Genomic DNA, 9,116 nt, shown 5'->3' on the forward strand with positions numbered 1-9,116 from the left:
TTTGATGCTAAGTGTTGACTCGCAAATAAGATTGTTCATTCAAAAATGGTAATTTTAATTCAATGCTTATGCAAAATTTGAAATCAAAATTTATTGATATGAATGGGTGAAATATAGTGAGCGGGTCAATGATAAGAACACCATGATGATCTAGTCACTCACAGTACGCAAGTTAGTGCCATCAAATGATTAACAAAAATTGTTTGGAGTCAAGTTAACACAACCTTGCTATAGTATGCTTTCAAAATAAACCCTGCCTCAATTAGGTCTTTTAAGGGTTGTAACATGGTCTGGTTCATGGTTCTTGAAACAAAAGGATATAAGGCTCAAAATTTATTTTTACCCACCCCTTCTTCTTGATGATCTCCAGATCCTATGTTCAGTTAATTCGATACACGCATTCGACTTCCAAGAGGGTTCGAAGGTGTGATGAGGATTCAAGACGAATTTTCTTGAAATGGCAGTCACCTTATTTTGTTTTTGTCGAGGATTTTGGTGACCTCTTTTGATTGATTTTCTTTATCCCTAATTTTTCCTGGACCGCTTCTTTGAAGCTTTTGGTCCATCGGGATGCCCTAACTTTTGCCTAAGTCATCTTGTGGTATTTGACCTAGTGGGCTTTTTTCTATCCTCTTTTTTTTAAAGGTGTTGACTGCCACATTATTGGTGGATAAGGATCAACCAACACTAATTTTAGCTTTTCTTAACTTCTTCGACACTTCAACATGTGCGCGAAGGATAACATGTGGTTGAACCTAATTGGAGGGTTTTCATATGGACGATTTTTGAAAGATCGACTGCATGATCAAACTATCTGAACACAACTACCCTGCCCCAGGTTAAGATTAAGGGTTTTAGATCCGAAATAAACACCAACTTCTAGGCTCAAAGTGGTTGACTAGGGATTAACGCCTTATCTCTTCAGTGTTTGGGGATTCGAAACAACGCCTTACATCATCGACAAGGTTTTACTCAAAAGCATACCACAACAATTTCAGGTGTTTCGTTTTCATCATCCTCCCTCCAATCTTTGTTAACACAACAGTTTGATAAACAAAAGTGAATGAGAGGAGAATTTTTGTTTTTTAACATAAATGAAAAACGAGTGAATACGAATGGATCAATTCAAAAGATGCATAAACATTTCATTAATCTTACCAATTCAAATAAAACAACAATGTTTAAAAGCAAATAACAACCAACATGCAAAGAAACTACAAAAGAAGTGTTGAAACAACCAAATGATTGCCAGCTTTAGGGAATTGATTTCTTCAAACTTGAAGATTGGGATCAACCAGCTTTTTGACATGATGATCTTCAAATTATTTTCTTTCAATCTCATTGTCGAACGCAACCCTCTTGGATCCACTACTCACTTCTCCTTTTCTTTCATTGGTATAGGTCGTGACATTGGAAATCCAAGGCGGTATCTCAATGCTCTTACCAGGAAACAATGATAGCTCACTAGCCACATCCCTGACATCTTCCTTGTGGTACAAAACCTTGAGGGGTCTCAAGGGTCCTTTCCCTTTCTCATTATCTGGCCCAGAAATCAAAGTATATGTACCTGAGCCTTCCTCCTTGAGTGTTGGTGACCTTATGTCAATTAATCCTTGCAACTTGAGCTTAAAACTCATGCATTCCTCGATGGAGTGCCCCATTGTTCCAGTATGGTATTCGCACTTGATCTTCGGGTGATCTTCTTCAAAAACTAAGCTCTTTTTATTAATCAGTCCTCGTACCAAGGCTTTTAGCACAAAGCAAGAATCTAGGTCATGTCCCAATGCCCCTTTATGGAAATCACATGTTGCATTTGAATTGTACCATGGCAGGTATGGTGATACAGGCGTGAGAGCTCGAGGTGTCACCAAAGCATTTTGGATCAGTTGCGGGTAGAGCTTGCTATATGGCACCGGAATCGAGTCATTGTGATCCTTGTTCCTCTTGTTCTGATTCTGATTTTTATTCTGAACCTGGCTTTGGTGACTTTGAGGAGGAATAGCCAGAGGATGTTGCTGATGACGTCTTGAGGGAGGTCCATATACTGGTAAATGAGGAGTTGCCACATAGAATTTCCCTTGACCTGGGGTGACACCAGATGGATGCGGGGTAGTAGCTCTCTTTGTTGCAGTAGTGTATATTGGGTGACCCTCTTTTCTCAACAAGACTTGCAGGGTTTCCAAGACCAATCTCATTTGGCTCTTCAAAAGATTAAGTTCCTCCTTCAGCGCTTCTTGGCTTTTCCTTAGCTCGTCCATCATCCCCTGAGACATGGTTCTTTGCTCTTCGCGTGTTGAGAATCACTTTGCTTCACGGACAAAAGATGGATGAGTTTTTTTTGGTATTTTGTCTGGAGAATGACATGCATTATGATGCGATGCAAATGCAATGGAATGCGAATGAATGCAATGCAAGCCATGCACATTTGTTTTTTCATACACGGGTTCAAAAGTCCGAGGTACTAATAAATTTGATTGCTTTTCCAAAACGGGGTTCTCAACAGGTATGGTCTAGTGCTTTGTTACAAAGGATCCCCAGAGTCATTGATTCACAAGAATGTTTGACGCTTACGGGAAATACTTTCCGGTCGTCAACTCCATCAAGGGAATCTATTCTGGGTGAGGTTCTCGTACCGACCCTTACGAAGTATTCACCTCGGGAGTCCGTACTACGCAACCATCGACTGGGTTCTAGACAGGGTACTCAGAGTCATGGATTCAAAAGACTGTTTGACGCTTACGGAAAATACTTTCCGGTCATCAACTCCATCTAGGGAATCTATTCTGAGCGAGGTTCTCGTATCGATTCTTACGAAGTATACACCTCGGGAATCCATACTACGCAACCATCATTTCTAGTTGGCCAAAGGTTTAATGTTCTAAAAAAGTCCTTAGAGTCATGGACCCCTTTGAAACATCAACTCTTACGAGGTATACACCTCGGGCGACAATATTTGCAAAAGAATCTACTCTAAGTGAGGTTCTCGTACCGACCCTTACGAAGTATTCACCTCGGGAGTCCGTACTACTCAACCATCGTCTTATCTTATGTTTTTTCACTCTAGACTCGGGTGTAAAGTCTTTCCCACATGGTTTGCAATCAAGATCCAAGTACCCAACATGGTGGAACCAATATACAACAAATATCAATATAACAATAAAGATATTAAAAAGCAATAAATAATGGAAAGCCACATAATTAAACAAACAAAGGCACACAGACGTCCTAACTAGGCTTGACTCGCTTAGGGATTGGACTGATTCCCCAGCAGAGTCGCCATCTGTCGCACCTCGAAAAAATGGGGATACGACTTCAAAGCGAAGCGCGATCGCACGCTCGCAATGATTGACTGAATAGAGTCGCCACCGAACTTTATTTATTCCTAAAAAGGAAAGGGGAAATATCGATAAAACCCAAGACAAAAGAAAAGGATAAGATATGGTCATCGCAACCAATATCAGGGTTCGGGAGTCGATTACGCAAGGGGAAGGTATTAGCACCCCTCACGTCCGTTGTACTTAACGGGAACCATTAGGTCAGTTGTGTGCATTGGTGTTAGTTAAAATATTAGGCTTTTCGAATTATTAGGTGGGAAAGAAAGAGTAAAAGAGAGGAAAATGTTTTTTTATTTTTGACGAAGGACTAAACCTAAGTTTTTTTTATTAGTGGGTCTGACAAGATTTAAAAATCCTGCTCCTACGTATCTCAAAAGAGAAATCAAGACTTACGTAGTTCTGGGTAGAAAAATGTTTGTTTGTTGGTCGATTTTAGCGAAAGCTATACTGTATTAATCGACGAAAATATTGTTTTACCCAAAACAGATGAGGAGTGGACGCATACCACATATCGAACGGATTTATAAATCTACATTCGGAAAAGCGTCATTTATCTCTACTGGCCGAAACATTGTTTTGTATCACTTAAGACAATATATCTTTCATTTATGAAAAAGGTTTTTGATTAGTCGCACGGCGGCGAGAAAAAGTTTGATTGGTTGGATGTATTTTGAGTGATGGCGAGAACTTGGATGAGCGAGATATACATCTCGAATCCTAGCCTCAGGAGTGCATGGTATACACCATGTTCCATTTCCATTTTTATTGAAAGAAGTTAAGATAGGAATTAAGTATTTTTTGGAATTTGATTGAGAAAGGGTTTGAAGAAACCGCATTGACAATTTTAGGCGATGGCGAGAGTTAAGATTGGCGAGGCATACGTCTCGAATCTTAACCTCAGGAGTGCATGGTATACACCATGTTCCATTTCCACCTTTATTGAAAAAGTGTTAAATAAAATTTAGGTATCTTAGATTTGATTGAGAAAGGGTTTGACGAAACCACATTGACAATTCTAGACGATGGCGAGAGTTAAGATTGGCGAGGCATACGTCTCGAATCTTAACCTCAGGAGTGCATGGTATACACCATGTTCCATTTCCACCTTTATTGGAAAAGTGTTAAATAAGAATTATGTATCTTGAGTTTTGTTGTAAAAATGACTTGACCTAGATCAAGTATTGATGGACGTTTGAGAAATTTGAATGAGTGTTTGAGAAGACAAAGTGGATGAATTTGGATGATGGCGAGAACTAGGATTGGCGAGATATACATCTCGAATCCTAGTCTCAGGAGTGCGTGGTATACACCACGTTCCATTTCCATCTTATTGAAAAGGGTTTAGATAGGGATTAATGTTTTTGAGTTTTTATTATGAAAATGGCTTGACGTTGGATCAAGCATTTGATGAAGTTTTTTTTTTAATGGAATAGAATGGGGTGAAGAAATGGATTGATTTGTTTATTGAGAAAATACTCGACATTGGATCGAGTCTTATTTTTTATCTTTTTTTGAAATTGTTGATTTTATTCTTGTGTTAGTAGCTAACTAAACAGTCAAAGAAATAAAACAGTACAAGATTATTACACATCGGGGAAGTGGGGTACATCTTGTTAAATGGGGATTAAAAAATCGTGAAATAATTAAATCGGGCCCAAACAACAAATAATGCAATGCATGAGTGTAAGTGCAAGAGAACCGGCTCATTGTAAGAAAGCCCAAGAGTAAGCTATGTGAGGTTGATGGCGATGCTTAAAAAGCAATCGACTTACAAGGGTGTGAAAATGGGCTCGATATTAAATCGAGAAAAATATGATTTTTATAGTTTAAAAATGGTTTTGAATGCATGATGAATTTAATAAAAAAAACATGGACATAAAAAATATTAAAAGAAACAAAATGCTAAAAGAAAATAAAATGCTAAAATACTAAAAAACGCTACATATGAGTATTGAACCCACTCCACCTAAGACTATGGCACCCACCCCTCTCCACCAGACCACTTATAACTAGTTGTTCCTTACAATACTAATTTATACATATAAACCAAGATAAATTAAAAATAGGATTAAAATAAAAAACTAAAAAAAAGAAATCTATTGGTCTACTAGTAATTAAACCCAGCCGCTTGGCTGTTGGGTTTCATATGCTGATGGATTGGAAACATAAAAACTAATTAATAAAAAATGCAAAGAAAAACTAAAGCATTAAATTTTTTAATGGTTTTTTAAGTGGCTTAAATGTTTGTTTTTTTCAAAAATGAAATAAAAGAAAAGAAAAAATAATGGTAGCAACAGTAACAGACTCTCCATCGTCACTCCCTCATCGTCCTCACGCTGCGAATCTCCTTCCTCATCGCTCTCTCTCAGACGAGACTCTCTCTCGCAATCTCTCATTCGCTCTCAAGCGCTACCCACGAACTCTCTCACGCTCTCAGCAAACTCTCTCAATCTCGTCTCTCTCAATCTCACTCCCAATCGCGTCTCTCTCAATCTCACTCCCAATCGCGTCTCTCTCAATCTCACTCCCAATCGCGTCTCTCTTTCTCAAGCGCAACCATTCCATCCCCAATCGCTCACATCTCACTCAATCTCTCTGAAACGATGCAAGAATCCATGGCTAAAACAAAAAGGGCTCACCTTGCTCAGGTAAGGATTGAATCTTCTCTCTTCGCCTCTTCAAAAAAATTGATTTCGCTTTGATTTTGCTTTAATTTTAGGATTAGGGTTTTTGTGGTATTTTGGCCGCCTCTCTCCCTCTTTTCTACTGATTCTCCTCTCCTATTTATCTCTGCAGCTTAGGGTTTCAAACGGTACTCAAAAGTTCAAAGAAGAAAAATTCCAGAAGTGCTTTTTGGTGCTCAGAACCGAGTTGTCCTGTTTGATGCTATTTTCCGGAAACGGTAATATGGACTCCTGCTTTCTCTTCGCTTTTGTCCTTATGCTCAATTGGGATTTTCTGGATTTTTAACTGCTTTGACTGATTACTTCTTTCTTTTACTGCAGTGAAGATTTGGAGTAAAAGCTTCTTCAATCAATCTTCAAAAGATGGTTAGGAACCTTGTAAATGCAACATTGTTCCTAGAATGGTTTTAAGGTTTTGAAGCTTACTGACTGTTATGGTTTGGGTGAGAATCGGTACTTAATGTTGTTCCTTTGGAATGTTAAGATTACTAAATATGGGACTGTCAACTCCAACACCCATGGCATTCAGACCATTGTCGACATATAGAACAGTGCCCGCGATAGCTGATGCTAAAGATGATGATAAGAAAGCAACTGCATTGCCTACCCCCTTTGCTGATAACTCTTTCTGTAGAGGTACATTAGCTATTGAATAATCAATCATCATATCAATGAACCCAATTGCTTTTGCGGCGCGGCTTCTTAATGGACCGACAGATATGGTGTTGACTCTAATTTTGCGCTTTCTACCGGCTTCGAATGCAAATACTCGTGTATCACTTTCCAGTGCAGTTTTTTGCGGAACTCATATCAACCCCATATCTGTGAATGATCCTCTCTGAAGCAATGTATGTGAGAGAGATTGAAGATCCACCTGGGTTTATGATTGGAAGAAAATGCTTGAGTAAAGAAACATAGGAGTAACTAGATGTGGATAATGCAGCAAGATATCCTTTCCGAGATGTCTCCAACAGTGGGTTGGTCACCTCTGGTCCATTGACAAGTGAGTGCACGAGAATGTCTATGCTGCCAAAGTCTTCCTTAACAGATTCAGCAACTTCCTGAACTGTCCACTTGCTGGATCCAGCATAGCGCTTGTTTGATTTTATATCCTCAAGGTTGTCAAAAACAGCATCCAAGGGATAAACTTTGGTAATCAACGAACCATCCGGCAATACGCGTGACTCGTCAAATTTCCCACGTCGTAAGCTGGACTCAAATATATTCAGAGCCGGAACCCATGTGCCGAGAAGAATTTCAGCTCCCGCTGCAGCAAGAGATTTTGCAATTGCCCATCCGTACCCATTGTCATCAGCCACGCCGGTAATAAAAGCTCTTTTACCTTTCAAATTAATTGGTAATCCTGAAATTGGGCTTGTTTCACGGTTTTGCCTTGCCCTTTGTTGTTTGTTGCAGGTTTTGAAGTCTGTTCGAAAAATCTTCTGGATAAGATTGTCAGTGGCAGTGTCGACGGATGCTGTTGCTTCATCAAGTACAAGTGTTTTTGACTGCTTCAATAGAGCTCGGCCAAGAGAAACAAGTTGCCGTTGTCCTACACTCCAATTGTCTCCATTTTCTATAACTGGTGTATCAAACTTTCGTCCTTTGTCGCGGGTGATCTCGCCAAGTTGAGACTTATCTAGTGCCTCCCAAATGTCTTTATCTGAGTGCTCCTCAAGAGGATCAAGATTGCCTCAAATGGTCCCTTCAAACAAGGTCGGATCCTGTGGTATGATACTGAGATGACTTCGGAGGTCATGAAGACTGATGTGTAAAATATTGATGTTGTCTATGTGGATACTTCCTTCTGCAGGTTCAATCAGTCGAAACAAGGCTTGAATCAATGCAGATTTGCCACTGCCGGTTTATTACTTTATGCTGGCTTTACGGAACAGTCAAAGAAAGTGAGTACTATAACCCCGTCTCTTTTTGGCTTTCAAACAATTTCACTTTTTCCTGTTAATCAATCTGTTCATTTCCTGGTTTCAGATGAAGATTACACGTTGCAGTTCGCTCCACCTTTTCACCGCTTGGAGCTTCTCATATTTGGCTTTGGTTTACAGCAAGGCAGGTTTTGGTGCGAACTGACCCTTTTGGAATATCAAACTCATTAGCCTTTTTCTTCAACTTTTCAACTTGTTTTGCTGTGAGTTTCAATAATTCAGCTCTCATACTCTTGTTTCTTTCAATATTTGCGTCAGATCTTCCAAGAATGAATGGTGGTGGCTTTAACTCTCTAGCTATTTTGGCCCATGGATCTAACAATTTGTTAAAGCAGCACCATCGGATCAAGGATCGTTTTGGAACTGTTTTGAAGTTTTGGTGCTCATTATTTTTGTTCAAGTGCCTTGTTTACTTTACACTGATTTTCTGCTTCAGTTCCATCAACAAGTCATGTTAACTCAGTTTCTACTAACCTGCCGGAAGGAATTTGGCCTGAGACTCGATGTCTTCTATTTGATACTGTTTAATATTTGCTTGCTTGCTGCTGATATCACTGTGGTTAATATTGTGCAGGAAATTGAAGATCAAGTGGTTGCAAGGAAACAAAACAGGTTGCTTGAACCAGCCCAGGCATAGAGGGCACTTGAGTGGAATGAAGCATTTTGGGCTTGTTGTACATACTACCGAGAATGAAAACAAATCATCCTCACTACCATTGTCAAGGCTAATGAGGTGGTGGATTCACTCGTGCAAGTCTTATGAGGAATTTTGGACTTTGAGCGACCCGGTACACAAACTAGCTACCACCAACCTGCCGCGACTGGAAACGGCAAATACATACCACACAAAACCTTACAACAAAACTGGTGGCAATCGGAACTTCAAATCTGGTGAGTTTCCTCGACTTCGATTTTGCTCTTCATTTTTTATGTATGTGTGTGCAAATCGAACCGGATGGTACAAGTTGAGCGTGAAACATTGATGGATGATTGTTTGCTGCAGGTTTACTTGGAGATGAATATGCAAGAGAATTATTCAAGTGATTGCTTTCTTATCCTGCGTAAATCCTGTGATATGTAACATGTGGGGGCAACTTTGGCGTGCTGCTCTAGGTGGAAGGATAGAAGATGTTGTTGGGATTTTGACTACTATG

At 39.6% G+C, this 9,116-nt stretch overlaps 1 pseudogene; it reads right to left on the minus strand.

Annotated features, from left to right (window-relative positions):
• Positions 1-6,467: 6,467 nt before the first annotated feature.
• Positions 6,468-8,802, minus strand: LOC127094511 (enoyl-[acyl-carrier-protein] reductase [NADH], chloroplastic-like; annotated as a pseudogene).
• Between the last annotated feature and the right edge of the window lie 314 nt (positions 8,803-9,116).

This window comes from Lathyrus oleraceus, chromosome 6, assembly GCF_024323335.1.
Source record: "Lathyrus oleraceus cultivar Zhongwan6 chromosome 6, CAAS_Psat_ZW6_1.0, whole genome shotgun sequence".
Classification (NCBI taxonomy): domain Eukaryota; kingdom Viridiplantae; phylum Streptophyta; class Magnoliopsida; order Fabales; family Fabaceae; genus Lathyrus; species Lathyrus oleraceus.